Raw genomic sequence first — 13800 nt, 5'->3', positions numbered from 1 at the left:
GGTCATCATCATTATCGGTGATTCCTCTCGCGCCTATTAACAACTTACATCATTGGCTGGTAATTAGGCGATGTCTTTCCATGTTCGACTCCAGAACATCTCTCACATGGATCAACTTGTAGTTTGAGTGAAGATCGAATGAGATTGAAGACCCCGGATCTAGTTTTATCTATCTGGGCTGCGATATATACTTAGGAAAATAAAGACATCAAATGTACATCATTACTGCACAGATAATCATCCAACCTAAGGGATGATGGCTCTACCAGAATCATCAATCTACACTCAGACGATTGTCTGTCTTATGTACATGAAAATTAATTTATAAAGCTGAGCATGGGAATGCCCGCCTCAGCTAGATCATGAAAATATTATGAAGATAATGTATTGCATTGTATCTTATTACAGATTGCCTTCCAGCTCGAAAAAACTTCAAATCCTCATGATAAAGCATTTCACCCGACATCAAAACAGATTAACGACCTCATGCTTTAGGGGGCAACTGTTATAGACATTTTTGGGCACTGCAACCCCAATCATAAATGTCCATAAACCAAGGGCTCTTAAGTCCCTAAAAGTTTTGTTCCAACCTCTAAAAGAACAAGGTCAACTGATTACATCTTCTCCCAGAAGTTCTCCATGAAAAACTCCTCAGAACTGGTCAAAACTGGACCATCTCACCTGCTCCATGGTCAAAATGCGCTGCATCCCACCTAAATACACACGGGAGGTGCGATGCATCTTGAAAAGCCCTTCTATGGGGTGCGATGGGCGAGAGTGGACAAATGGCAGGGTCAATCTGCAAGGTGGAGGATCATGAAATCTTCTAGAAACTTCTCCTGTGACACTTGCCTCTCTGCATTCGCCCAGGGATGAGTAAGAGATCATCAATCTCCAAGTGGAATCAAGAACTATCAGAGAGAGGACACTAATCAAATCTCAAAAGCTGACTCACCCCCTTGCAAACATCTATATATGGATCCCTCATCCTAGAGATCCAGAGGCCGGAATTTTGTATATTGTAAGGAAGTGCTGCTAGTTTCTTGGTGCAACATCATAGTGTTGGGCGATCTAAGCTTTTCATGGACCATTAGATTTAAATAATTATTATTAAATAAATATACAATTACCTAATATAACTAAATTCTAAGAATAATAGTAATTTAATACTATTTGTTTGTATTTAAATAATATTGGAATAATAATAAATATAGATTATTTAATAAATTTTAATTATTATATTAGATATAAGTTATTAATTTAATGACCATTATAATTAAATAATAAATATGGATTATATAAATATTATATATTATTCATTTTTAGATATACATATACCTTTATTATTAAACGAATTCATTTAGTTAAATTAACAAATGAATTCTTTTAATATATAAGTTACCTGATTTAACTAATTTCTAATAATAATGAATTATATATTATTTGTTTTTAGATATACATATACATTTATTTAAATTAACAAATGAATTCTTTTAATATATTATTTTCTAAGAATAATAATAATTAAATATATCTAGAATATTAGTGGTTTGACTAGGATCATTAGGTCAAAATTAGCCGTTGGCAATATAGCCGTTGGAGTCTCTGCACACTATATTTAATCAAGCTAAGCCGGATTGGTTCTTCAACTTGTCCTGACGATGAACCACACTGGTTGGTTCGAAACGCGTCGACAAAAGATTGGTTATGTGATTTTGCCGAAGATTCTCTAAACAAGGGATTTCTTACTGAGAGGATGATGCTGGGTCAGAACAATTGGTTGTAATCCTCTTTGCTATTCTTGATTATTAATAAAGCTATTCAAGTTTTCCTCCACATTCTTGTATGATTGATGATATATGCATTTGTGTGGTCAATATATATCTGGTCTTATATTGTTTATGATAATAGATCTATGTTCTTGGATAGTGTTATGCTGCTTTGATTCTACAGGTGCTCTTTGAAGCCGGGTAGACGAGGAAGCTAGTGGCAAAGATCTATCAGAAGGGAGAGGAATCAAGCAAGGAACCAAGCGCAAGACAGAGGTTGGTCTCCTTTATTCCCCTCTTATCTATTTCTCATAAAGGAAAACGAAAGTGGTTTTAGTTTGTTTGTTTCTAAGGTAGCTACTAGCCTTAGTGGGACTAGCAGCTCTGCATAGACACTAGATTTCCCGATAACAGGATGGCTGAGATCTCATGGCGGGATGTGATGGGAAGAGCGGGGCGGAGCAACTACGAGTCGTTGGATCAGATATATGAACGACGGAGATCATTTGACGGAGGATATCGGAAGATAGGGGAGCAGGGAGATTGAGGACCGTTGGATCTCGGGATGGACGGTTCGAACGTTGACGGGCGCGGAAGCTGCAGGAAACTTAACAGCCGGGAAAGCGGTTTTGGGCGGATGGTAGTTTCCCCGCACCACTCATGAGAGGTAGGCGGTTTCCATATGTGGGGGCGCAAGCAGGTTCAACGAGCGATGCGGGGCTAGTGGGTTCGGCGGGAAACCGCTTTCCCCGTGGGCTATCATTCGTGCAGATTGCGTGGGCGGGAGCAGCGTCTATCGTTGGATCCCGAGGTAGAGGATCAGACAGTGATGGATTAATGCACATGTTTGTTGAATGATGTGACAGGGGAGGGCCTCGGTGGTATTGATTTTTTTGTATGCGCGGCGTTATAAGGGGTGAAGACCTTAGCGCCGGGGGTTATATGACCACAAACTGACGGGTTATCTTTGCATCCGGAACCCGAGGAAAAAGGGTTTGTACGGGGTTTACAAAGGATTATAGAGGGAAATGGAAAGAACGAGGTTAAGGGAGAGTAACGAAAATGAAGGGGGAGGAGGAAACGGAGGCAGCGAGAGTTAGAAGGGTATAATGCAAATGAAAGGGGAAGGATCATATGAACTGCTGCAAGCTCCCTTCTGTAGAAAACACACGGTCACTGTGTCTTTGACCTCGCAAAAACCAAATTATGTAGCAGAGCTAACATGCCCCTTAAATCACTTCAAAATGTTTTTTCAAACAAAACTTATGCCAATTTAATAAAAAAATACACACATTTTTCTTGCTTTGTAGGAACTCAATATTGAATCTATTGTATCTTTGTAAATTCAGATCTCTTGTTATTTTTCATAGGGAAACTCTCTTCTTTTCTTTGACAATTGCATTTCTTCATTAATACAATAAGTTCACCCCATATCATCATCACGTTTTCAGATCTACAACATTATTCATTAGCATATGCAATTATATAGAAGGAACATCATCATCATCATCAACGCAGTGGAACATAAAGGAAAATTAAAAGAAAAGCATGCACACATAGAGACACCAAGATTGGTTCGAGACTAGGGAAAAACCCACTATGGGGAGAACCCTTGCAAATCTTCTTCTTCTTAGATCATCATCAAATGACTTAGGAAAAGAGAGTACAATGATCCATAATTTTATCTATGAAACAAAACAACTATGATATCCATGAAACATATTTAATCATGCTTATAATCAAAACCCTAATTTTGAGGACTGTAGTGTGTTATCACGATTGTAGTCAACTGATGGATACCACTATCACTATGTTGAACACTATTGTCATTGAGTGGAATATTCTGAATACTAAAATCTCATCTTTGAGTCCTGGACGTAGGGAGGAGGAGATAGTGAGCATCTATAACAATCTTGGATGCTCTCTATGAACTGTATGCCAATGTCTATGAAAGCTTGGATGCTTCCTAGACCATTTTATGTGTGCGTCCGGGGACCAAATCACCAGATCTGCTCCAAACCCTGAGATGCTCTCTTACAGTTATTGTGCATGCATTTGAAACTGCCTGGACGCTCTTAGGACCACTTTATGCAAGCGTCTGGGGACCAACACCTCTAGATCTGCCTCTGAAACCCTAGACACTCCCATATAATTTTTTTCCAGTGTCTAGGGATCTTTGGTGCTGTCTTGAGCACTGTGTGCTAGCGCCCAAGGACTAAAATGCCCAGTTCTATGCCAATGTCCAGGAATCAGAAAACTCTAGATCAGTGCGAGCTTCACCCCTGAGATTTCAGACCCTTGCGCGAACTTTCCTCCGATAGACCTGTGCGAACCAAGACAATAAGAGAAGAAAAGATGGCTTGATAAATTATTCAAATGATCTTGAGGTATCTTCTATTTATAGGCTTTCATAAGGGTCCACTTGGGGTTGAGGTTGACATGTCCAATTTAACATGTGCTTAGGGCAGACCTAACCCAATATACATGAGTGAATAAATAAATTCAAAAATCAACTTTTGCTTGTCCAAATAAGGTGATATTTAGGTCAATTTTGGTCCTCTCAAAAAGAGAAATTTAATGCAATCATCATCTCGGTCATATGAGCTATCCAAGGTGGAATTTGACTACAGTCGCAAACAATAACACTCCCTTTCAACTAGGGAGAATTCCACCTTCCTATATTTGTCCATCGATCAATATGCCATTCTTGTGTCTTCAAGTGTCATCACGTATCATTCCTGGTCATCTTTGTCATGTTACCATCGTGCCATGAACACCTCAAGTATCTCATCATCATAAATCATCAATGTACATCTCGATCTATCTCTTGTGTATTCATTCTTATCTCTTGATTGTTCCTACTCGTATGCTGAACATTCTCGAATCTAGAAGAAGAAGAATTCGTTACCGGAAGGGAGCTTAAGCTACCACCCTCTATCCATCAGGCTACTACTTGGAATCTCTGCCATAGGGCTACTACCTAGAATATGATCATCAAGCATCATTGGAGAGCATATCATTAAGGAACACATCTCAACCTGGAACCACATTGGGGAACACATCTCGACCCAGAATCTCAGGTTGGAGCTATACATCTACAACCCAATATCGAGAAATAGGATAGTCAAACACATAGGGGAACACATATCAACCCTGGAATCTCATCAGGGAGCTCAATCTCTACCTGGAATCACATAGGGTTATCTCAACCCACCATATTGCCTACTAATCTTCCCGTCGATGACCCTGAATAGTATGTGGTAGAACACCTGTATCATAATCAAATTGGGTTGTACACCCCAAGTACACTCTCAACTCGTTGGCCAAACGAGGAATTGTATTTCTGAAAAGCCCAACTTGTGGGTATGATTACAACTGGGGTATGCTCTGCAAAGACCAAGCAGGGGAGCAACATTCTCTGACCCTATGAATATAGGTGAGCAACATCTCCAACCCTATGGGTGATAGATAGGGGTCCTACCCTATTTTCTAGAGTTCCCTCAACCCCAAGAGCCCTCCATCTCAATTCCCCACTCCGGGAGCTTAGATAGGGAGGAAGAGTTGGCTCAGTGTCCTCGTTGAGCGCTGCTATCATCATACTTAAATCAGGCATCATCTTGTCTCAATAGCAGTTGTTTCCTGTTCATACAAGATATTAAATCAAATATCATGTCAAAACATAAATAATCATATAAATCACAAAAGGATACCATAATCATCCTTCCTCTCAAGGAGGTGTTTAGTCAATTTAGTGTTGTCTAAATTGCTAGTATTAATTGTCAACCCGGGGCTCGTAAGCTGATGAAGTGAAGGTGTACTATATGTACTTAAGCAACCTCTTAGAGCTTTTTTATCGTTGGGGGTGTTGTTGTGGTTAATTTATCTTCCTAAAATGAAGTGGTGATTTATAAACAGATGAGTGATAGTGTGTGATTAGTGATTGCTAACTACTTGCTTGAAAGGAAATGCTTGAAAGAAATAAATAACTTGAAAATAACTTAAAAGCAAATAACCACTTCCAATGGCACTAGACACCATTCATGCTGCTGCAAATAAAAGAAAAGAAAGTCACTTTTAAAATCAAAGATAATGATTATCTCTCCCTAACTCCCTACTTCAAACACATAGTGCTGTGTAAAGTACGATTAAGAAGTAGCTCAAGTTGAATTAGAAAAGTGATTAAAAATAAGAAAAGTACACTTTAAAGACTAGTGATAACGTTTTGCTCTTTCTAACTCTCTACTTCTGCCATATGTACTATGCAAAGTATGATTAGAAAGTAGTGAAAAATTAGTCTAAAAAGCACTCAAAGCCAGCTGCAAATTAGTGGTATTCTGATCCTTAAAAGATAGCAATTTATGATAAAAGATCATTCATGTGTTAGCAGAACTTTGAGAAATAAGACTAAAAATCAGCTATGAAAAACAAAGGCAGCAACTTGAACCTGTCAACTTCAAATACCATTAGTTTGAAAAGCAAATACACAAACATAAAAACAAATCCCGGGCTAAAAATCTGCAAGGAAACAATACTGATCAGCTTGAAAGAAAAGAAATCAAATAAATCAAACTATACATGTTTAAAGAAATGCTGAATGAGAAAATAAAGAAATGCTGAACATAAAATACTTTACAGAGGCTAACATGAATAGGGGCCCTCTACTCATTCAGCCACAAGAAGACTTAAGGAACTGAAAGCTTCAAAACAGCACTATTTCTATTGCTCCATTTGCAGAAATATACAAAACAGAGTGCTAGAACAGCACTATAAAAACAGAGTTTGCAAAATCTCTTAAAATTATCACGAGTTCAGAAAGTACAGCCACTAAAAAGTTAAATAAGCGTACGCAGACGCAGGTATATATAAGCATCTGAAGGATGGTCTACACGTACAGCTAATAACTGAAAAACAACTAACTGTAATGCGTATTTAAGGTTCATTGACACATCATAAGGCTGCGTGGATGAGCTGGAGGTTCTGTCGTCATGGGCAATGAATCCCATGTTGGATCATGTCCCCTACCACCTGCAAAACGCGGACAAGTCACCGTTTGAGCTGACGTGACCTAACAGCTTACAATCACCGTTGAGCTGCCTTTATTTGACCATAACTTGACCAGTTTTGACCAGCGGTACGGATGACGTGGATGGTTGAATAAATGGCACAGGAACCTCGAGCACGTTGATACCTAAGTGCCCATGTGGCTCATTTAGCAAACTGACACGTAGAACCTTGAGTTTAACAAAAAGGCTGCAGGATCATCAGATGGCTGCGGGATCGCTGAATGGCTGCGGGATTGCCAGACAGCTGCGGAATTCCTGCAAGTAAGTCAAAATCTAAACAAAACAGTCATCCATTAGCAAAACTTACTTGATCATGCTTAATGACACCTAATGTAATGATCTGGGTGGTTTTACAGTGAAAATGAGGCAAAAGTGAAGAAAAGATGAGGAAAAACTAAGGGAAATGGTAGACAAGTAGGTGTAGAGTAAAGGCTCTACATACCCCCACTACGAGGGTATTGCATGTCCTCATGCAATGAAAACACAGCTCAATCCACCTGCTGGGATGCCTCTGCTAAGACATCCAATCTCCTCTTCTTCCTCTGTGTGGAGACATTAACTTTTGGTCTCTTGAACATGCATCTGAATTTCAAATTGATTAAGGCTCTGTTTAGCCTTCTACATTTCTTCTTGAGTCTGCTGTTTTTCTTCTGCCACATGCCCATGTGAAGCATGGTGTTATCTTGGATTGCTTTGGCAATATCAGCTTGCTGCTTCATTTCTTCATTTTTCTGCTTAATGTGGCGATTTAGCACCTCAAGTTCATAGATCTCTTGTTTGAGTATGTCTATTTGCTGCTCATGAGGTATGACATTACTTGGGCCAGCAGTGTTCTGCTCCAATGTTTCAAAATAGTTGTACACCTCTTGCTGAACTGGGTCAACAATTGGTGACTTCCTTGGACTGTGTTCATGCTGAATTTCAGTTTCAAACTCAGGCTGAAATGGACTGTCCTCCCTTGGAGGAGTAGCTGCATCACGTTGTGGACTATCCTCAAGGTCTGATTTTATAGCACCCTTCTCAGGTGTGCTTAGATCAATGAAAAGTGTCCTTGTGGCTCTCCCTTTATTCTGCAATCTGCTGCTCCTTCTTACATTGGTAACACTCTGTGTTTCTTTTTGTGCCTTTTTCCTTGGTTTCTGCACTTTTACTTCCTTAGAAAGGGCAGTTTTTGCATGGAGTTTGGCCAGCCTTTGTGCTAAGGGTTGACTATCTTCCTCATTAGAAGTCTCTGGAGTTTGATAAATTTCTTGAACTATGGATTTTCCCTAGTCTTGCTTTTGTTTCTTCCTATTTTCTTTTATCTTCTGGGCAGCTTCTTGGGCAAGTTCTGAGAGGGTTTGTGTGATAATCCCTTGAGCTATTGGATCACTGTCCACAGTAGGTTCAGGCTCCATCTCATGTTCAGACTGATGTATTTCAGTTTCCTCTTCAATCTGTCCTTGGACAGTTCCCTCTAAGATATCAGTTTCAGGGGTATCCTCTTTTTTTTTCCTTCTACTTTTTCTAGGTACAGAGGTTTCTCCAGGTTCTTCAAAATGATTTCTCACAAGAAATTTCTCCCATGTGTCTCGTTTTGCTTTTAATTGTTCCTCCACTAACATCTTAACAAGATTATGATGACAGAGATGTGCTTCAATGTTTCGTGGATTCCTTTGGGCCATGGAACACATTTTTCTAAGGCTTTGGAATAGAAAGTAGGGAAGATTTATATCATGTTCTCCTTGAAATTGCAGCATAATTTTACCATGATAAACATATAATACCCCAAATCTCCCTTCACAAGTGAAAAACTTTTGCACTAACAACAGTAAAATTTTCCATTCTTCCTTAACATGAGTGATAGGAATTCCTTTTGTGAAGATACTTGTATCCATACCTGGGTTTTTAAAAATCTGCTTCCATTGTTGATCTTGAACTGACCGGTTCTTAAACCACCTTTCACCGGTTTGTGGGAGAGATGTAGCTTGTGCTATGCTGCCCTCTGAGACTGTAAACGTTAAATCACCCACCTCCACTTGACTGTCTTTATCTCTGAATGACCTTGCAAATGCCTTAGTAACCTCCTTGTGGTAGCCTTTAAATTTCTTGATGCACTGTAGCCAGTTGGCTTTCTGCAATGCCTCCTTAACTTGAGGGTATGCTTCCAGGAATTTTGAACCTTCTGGTTCAGCCCTTAAAAGTTTCCCCATTGACTCCACGGCTCTTGTTCTAAAACACGACTTCAATGGTGGCTTTACACAGTAATTTCTCGGCTCTGTTCCAGAATTTTGTGGAGAGGAGGTTATATGGCTTCAACAATAGCCTTAGACACGGTGAATTCATGGCTTGAACACAGTGAAATGGTGGATTACAGCTTTAACACAGTGGAACGGTGACTTAACAGTCGTAATACAACCGTAACATACGTTCATTGGTTATATGTATTCACTGTTTCTCAGAATTAGCAGAGAGGAAAAACAGAGTATGGTTTATGGAGACAGCGTAGTGAGTGAAACGAAATGAAGGAAATGAGAGAATGGAACAGCGTGAAATGGAGTGTTATGAGCGTAGGAGGGTTTCGAAATAATGAATGGAAACGGCTAAATCCTTAGATTTCGGCGGTAGGTTTACACATGGCTGCGGAATGAGGACTTAGAGAGTCGTAGTACATTAGGCTACGTCATTAGAGTACGAAAGCCTTAATGACAGAAGCAGCCGTAAGTGATTTTCAAAATCATGATAATCAAGGACTGATGGGCTTGGGAGATTCGTAGATATATGGTCGCATGGTAGGGAAAATGGGTAATCATTACAATTAGTGGCAAAAAGACATAACCCAGCAAACTTTGCGTAACGAAAATAACAGTAAGTTTAAGATTAAAACATACCTCAGATCCGTGTTTGGTTTGCCTTTCAATGATTTGCCATTAACCCTTTGTTAACTCATTGCTATTACATGACTCTTTCCTCCTTGTTATTGGTGATTTTTGAACTGTAAAAATTTCTCAAACAGACTGTGTTTCTTTGTGCAGGTGCAGAGGGCTGCGGAAAGGCTAAACGGCTGCAGAATTGCCAAATAGCTGCGGGAACTGCAATAGTGTCCTCCAGCTGCACAAAATAACCTTAGTTGTCTGAAAAAAACTTTTATTAATGAAATAAAATGGAATGAATGGATGAATGGGTGGAAAGCAGTGAGGTGAAGTGAGAATGGTTAGATGGAATGAGATGGTGAAATGGAATGGATGAAATGGCGAAATGAGATGAAAGAGAGAGAGAGATTTTTTTTTGGAAAACATGAGGTGTCAGGTGACCCTGATTTTCACCTCAGGTTTTCTGCATGAGACTGCCAATCAGAGATTGGTTTTCAGGCTCATACATTTATTATTATTATTATTTTTTTTTTTATTGAACTGAAATTGAAAGAAACAGAGATTAGGCTAATGGAGGAGAAGAATTCTTCTCCACCAGCCTTATTTCAGAATCGCCTTGGAACAACTTAACAAACTCCTCTTTTGAGAGTGGCTTGTGGTAAACTTTCAACCGGTGGCCATTCACAATAAAGGGAGTTTGAAGTTCATCAATAGTCTTCACTCTAACTGCTCCATTATTAAAGACTTCATCAATCTCATATGGCCCAAGCCAATGAGTTTGAAATTTTCCCTTGAAGTCCTTAAATTTGGAATCAAACAAGAGTGCCCAATCACCCTTTTGAAACTTCTTTTCTTTAATATGTCGATCATGCCATTTGATTCTTTGGTGCTGAACTAGATCGGTCCTTAGAATTGCATCTTGTCTCATTTCATCTAGTTCATTTAACTGGTCCATTCTGTGCTTCTGGGCTTCTGATAAGCTCATCCCCAATTGAACTGCTGTCTTGAAGGTCTTGATTTGGAACTCAATGGGGAACAGGACTTCCTTCCCATAAACAAGTTCATAGGGAGAATGTCCTGTGGTGTTCCTCCATGTAGTTCTATAGGCCCATAAGGCTTCGGGAAGCCTTTCTGCCCAATCTCTTCTATGAAGATGAACAGTCTTTGTGATGATGCTTTCAAGAACTTTATTTGTAGATTCTACTTGACCATTCGCTTGCGGATGGTATGGAGTAGATGTTCTATGCTTGATCTTATACTCCTCCATCAGCTTCTCCATCATCCTTGATGTAAATTGGCTCCCCTGATCTGTTACAATTTCTCTTGGGACACCAAAACGAGTGAAAATATCCTCAAAAAGAAATTGAACAACTGAATTTTCAGTAGCAGAAGTCAATGCTTTAGCTTCTACCCACTTAGTAACATAATCAGTACAAACCAATATATATCTCTTTTGCTTGGATGGCGGATTAATTGGTCCAACAAAATCTAGAGCCCATTTCTCGAAGGGTTCGATGCATACCTGTGGCTGTAGTGGCATTTCATTTGAAAGAGTTGGTCTTCCAACTCTCTGACAACTGTCACACCTTCTAACATATTGCTTTGCATCCTTAAAGAGAGAAGGCCAATAATATCCTAAAGAAAGGATTTTATAGGATGTCCTCTTATCAGCAAAGTGTCCGCCACAAGGTTCGTCATGACATGCCTTAAGGATGTCAGGCATCTCATCCTCCCGTACACATCTTCTGATCATAAAATCTGGCCCTGTCTTGAACAATTCATTAGAAATCCAAGAATAATGTGAACTCTCCTGAATGATTTTCCTTTTCTCATTAGGAAATAAATGTAAAGGTAACTTTCCAGTAACTAAATAATTAGCAATATCAGCATACCAAGGAGTTTTGGTAGTTACTGCAAACAAATACTCATCTGGAAATTTATCCTCTACAGGAGAATCCTCATTAGTGTTTTGAATTCTAGACAAGAAATCAACTACTGTGTTCTGTTTACCTGGTCGATCTAACACAGTTATGTTGAATTCTTGTAAAAGCAAAAGCCATCTTGTAACTCTACCATTAGTGACTGGTTTGTTCATGAGGTATCTAATGGCAGAGTGATCAGTATGGACAAAGGTTTCATAGCCAGTTATATAATGTCTAAACTTGTTTATAGCATGAACAACGGCTAGAAATTCCTTTTCAGTAACAGTGTAATTTAACTCAGTAGGAGTCAAATTCTTACTTGTGTAATAAATGGCATAAGGGATCAAATCCTTTTGTCCCAAAACAGCTCCTAAAGCTGTATCTGAAGCATCAGTAGAAATGTGGAAAGGGAGTTTCCAATTTGGACCCCTTAGAATGGGTGCTTCAAATATTCTAGTCTTTAAAGCTTCAAAGGCAGATTGACATTCAGGATCCCACTTAAATTCACAATCTTTAGTAAGTAGTTTGAAAAGAGGGGATGCTATCTTAGTGAAGTTTTCAATAAATCTTCTGTAATAACCAGTAAACCCAAGAAAACTTCTAACATCTCTTTGGCAATTTGGAACAGGTAACTTAGAGATGACTTCGACTTTAGATCTATCAACTTTGATTCCATCTCCTGAAATATGATGTCCTAAAACAATCCCTTCAGTAAACATCATAAAACACTTTTCATGACTTAAAGAAAGATTTGTTTCCTTACATCTTACCAGTACTTTTTCCAAATTTTCCAAAGCTTCTTCAAATGTATTACCATAAACTGTGAAATCGTCCATGTATACCTCTACACAATCATGAATCAGATCTGAGAAGATTCCTAGTACAACCCTTTGAAATGTAGCGGGTGCATTGCATAATCCAAAAGGGAGTACTCGGTAGGCAAAAGTTCCCCAAGGACAAGTAAAGGTGGTTTTGTCTTGATCTTCAGGTGCTACCTGAATTTGGTTGTAACCACTAAAACCATCCAAGAATGAGAAATACTTTTTACCTGCTAAAGTGTCTAGTACCTGATCAATAAAAGGTAGAGGGAAATGATCCTTTAAGGTTGCCTTGTTCAATTCTCGATAATCAATGCAAACTCTCCATTTACCATTCTTTTTGGGCACTATAACCAAGGGAGAAACCCATTGGCTATCTGAAATGGGGTAAATGAAGTTTACCTTGAGCAATTTCTGAAGTTCTTCTTTCACAATTTCCCTAAGATTTGGATTCATCCGTCTTTGTGGCTGCCTAATAGGTCTGCTGTTTTCTTCAATATAAATGTGATGAATACAAGTCTTAGGGTCGATTCCTTTCATGTCAGTGTATTCCCATGCAAAGGCAGTGGAATGTTTTTGCAACAGTTTAGTTAATTCTTCTTGTTGTGGTCTTTCCAAGTTCTTGTTAATGTTCAATGTTTTTCCTGGAAAGATTTCAACTTTAGAACTACCAAACTCTTCCATTGAGAAGAGAGACATCTGTCTAGAGGAGAGATATTCAATGTCTGCATCTAACTGAAACTGTGTAGAGTCATATTCTAAAGGTGTTTCAAAATTTTTTAATGTATTTAGAATTTGACTGTCCTCACTAATCTCAGAGATGGTTAGAACAGGTTGAAGAGTATCCTCATCATTGACCCACTCATCTTCTCCTATTTCTGTTATTGCCTTTGCGGGAGGATACAAGTTGAATTTCTTGGTAGAATTACCATCTGATATATACATGTCTCCAGACCTACAACTTATGAAAGCATCAGCTGTGGCCAGCCAAGGTCTTCCTAAAATAAGAGGATGTCCTCCTAGATTGTTCTTGGGAGTTAAAATCATAAAATCAACTGGATACTCCCAAGAGTCTAGTGAGACTGGAATATCTTCCAATACACCATCAGGTTTGATGATTGATCTATCTGCAAGTTGCAGCAAAGTAGGTGTAAAGAGAAGGTTAGGAAGCTTTAACTGATCCATGGTCTGCCTACTCATGATGTTGATAGCGGCTCCTAAGTCAATCAAAGTATTTGGGATTTCAACCCCATTAATATGAGTTTTAACAATAGGGCTACCGGGATCCACATACTTTTGCATGGTAATCTTACCCATCATAATGTCTGCAATTTTTCCAACTAGATGTATCCTTTTGGTATCTCTGGTTTTCTTTC

This window comes from Pinus tabuliformis, chromosome 9, assembly GCF_031772625.1.
Source record: "Pinus tabuliformis cultivar Carrire ecotype Pingquan chromosome 9, CPIR1, whole genome shotgun sequence".
Taxonomy (NCBI): Eukaryota; Viridiplantae; Streptophyta; class Pinopsida; order Pinales; family Pinaceae; genus Pinus; species Pinus tabuliformis.
The sequence above is the reverse complement of the archived record's forward strand: the minus strand, read 5'-3'. Positions refer to the sequence as shown.